At 34.2% G+C, this 2,363-nt stretch overlaps 1 long non-coding RNA gene across 1 annotated transcript; it reads right to left on the bottom strand.

Annotated features, from left to right (window-relative positions):
- Window positions 1-329: 329 nt before the first annotated feature.
- LOC147488747 (uncharacterized) lies at window positions 330-1,054 on the bottom strand. The gene is made up of 3 exons (XR_015202929.1): window positions 857-1,054; window positions 659-770; window positions 330-519 (listed from the first exon to the last, which is right to left on the bottom strand). It is a non-coding gene; the product is annotated as an uncharacterized LOC147488747 (long non-coding RNA).
- Window positions 1,055-2,363: the final 1,309 nt, after the last annotated feature.

Here is a 2,363-nt window from a genome sequence, read left to right as displayed (position 1 = left end):
AATTTTGTATCACTTTTTAATCGATGTCCACAAGTGATGTTATAATGTTTAACATAACTTTTTAAGTGAAATCAATAAGGCCGATTAACATCACTTCAGAAGTGATATTTCATTCAGATTCCAAATTACTTGTAAAGTGATGTGAAATAACTCTATAAATCACTTTAAAAGTGATGTCCCATTTATCAAAATAATTAAAATAATAATAATAAAAAAACAAAATTGCCAATATCATCCCAATATAATACCATTTTCCTAGTCATTTATCATCAAATAAAGATGAAATGTATCTTAAAATCACATTCATCACACAAATATCATCTCCAATTACAAATATTACACTATATACAAAAAATTGTAACGAGCCAATATATACCAACAAAATCTAATCTGCAGTACCGAAATGAGCCAAAGAGAACCACAATCACCCAACCAAGAACCTATCACAGCCTGGCTTGATGCAATCAATTTAATCCAAGAACCTATCACAACCTAACAAATCTATCTGTTTTCTTTTTTCTGCATTATGTTACATTGTACTAGAAGATCAATGCAAATTTTATAAAAGGAAAATAAACAGACGGAACATCCGCCATAATATAGTACTTGAATGACAAAGGAAGTTCTACAAAAGACAATTACTTGTTTTCAATATTACCTGAAATTCAGTATTATTCAGATCCTCAATGGCCTTAGCAGCCAAATCTTTAGTCCTAAAGGTAACAAACGCATAACCCTTATTCTCTCACGAGTCTTTGCCTTTCATCATCCTGACGTGCAATAGCAAAAATGTCAATCTTAAATCTTTAGGTGTAATGAAGAGAGGTAAAACCACCATAAAAACCATAAACATTACCTCAGTGACTTCTCCTACTGACTCACAAAAGCCCTTTGGATCCTTCTCAGAAGCATCATGTGGAATACCACCAACATACACCTCAGAACCATACAATCAAATTTCAAAAATGCATCCACCAGAAGGGAAAAAAACATAGGCAGCACATATGAAAAAGAATTTGATACCAATAATTAAGTCGAGACATAAGAGGATTATTCTAACATCTCTAAATAGTCCAAGTCGTCCAACAAAATAATACCAAAAAATGAATTGAAAGGTAATTCAGAGCCAATGATATTAAAGAATGAGCAAACGCTGCACCCGAAAACTAGTGATGCTTACCAGTGAACCAGCAAAAACTCCACATGTTTCTAGATTCTTCGTTGTATTTTTCTGTGCTAGCCTCAGGAAGTCCTCCATCATTCTCACAGACTGTAGCATTATCTCATTGAAGTTAGTAAGGAATTCAACAAGCACGTGGCGGAAGCCTTAAATCTAAATTCCAAAACCATATAAGAGTAGAGGAAATATTCTGTGAGACCTAAAACAGGAAGATAGTTTGGGTGGAGCTTACAATGTGTAAGTTCCGATAGCCCCGGCCCTCTGATAACTTTGGGTTCAGTCTTGGATCAAAGAACTTTTGAAGGAGATACTGGAAGGAAATTAGCCTGCTGAACTTGTGCGAGAACCGGGGGAGGAAAAGCTTATTATGACCTCCTTGAACTCATCTTAATGCCAGATTTTAACCTAAGAACAAAACTCTAGAAACAAATTTGGTTTGTAAAATTCTACTTATGGTAAATATCTGCTTGTATAAAAGTAGTTTTTCCATGACATCATTTGTCAGAATTTCGTCCTGTAATTGTTACACATGGGCAAAAATCTGATCCACAAACTGAGTTTGCCCTTGTGATCGTGAACTCAAGTTCTTTCCACACATGAGATTCTGCAAACAAAAATACAAACTAACTAAAAATATTTATAAAGAAAAGAACAGCCATAATCATAAACAACTGCCAAAATACAAACAGGCAACTAAAAATATTTTGGGAATAAGTGCCATAATCATAACACCTTGAATATTACACATTGAGAATATAGAATCAGAAAACCTATAAAACCAGTGCTAGAATATCAGATATTATCAGTAAAAGTCCAAAGAAAACAGATTATACTGGTCAGGCACCACAAACTCTTGTGCATTTTTAAGAAGTAAAGTTTAATTTCTTCATTTTTTGTAGGAAAAAAATCGCCTGCCAAGGCATAGCCCCACCTAGACAACTTAAGCGCCCTTCCACCGCTCACTTAGCACTTTTTAGAACACTGATGCTAAATAAGAAATAAGTTTTAAAAAATAAATAATGCTTTTAGTCTTGGTGAAATAGTTTTGTTTAAAACTCATTCTTACCAAAGCATGCATTGCCCCTGCTTTCTTATGGTGATCAAAGCCTGGTTTTTTCTCACGAGAAACATACACCAAACGAGGTAACTCATTTCCTTCAACATCACAGACGCTATCTTGACC

Source organism: Coptis chinensis, chromosome 7 (assembly GCF_015680905.1).
Source record: "Coptis chinensis isolate HL-2020 chromosome 7, ASM1568090v1, whole genome shotgun sequence".
Classification (NCBI taxonomy): domain Eukaryota; kingdom Viridiplantae; phylum Streptophyta; class Magnoliopsida; order Ranunculales; family Ranunculaceae; genus Coptis; species Coptis chinensis.
Note: the sequence above shows the minus strand (reverse complement) of the source record. Positions and strands in the feature narration are given on the sequence as shown.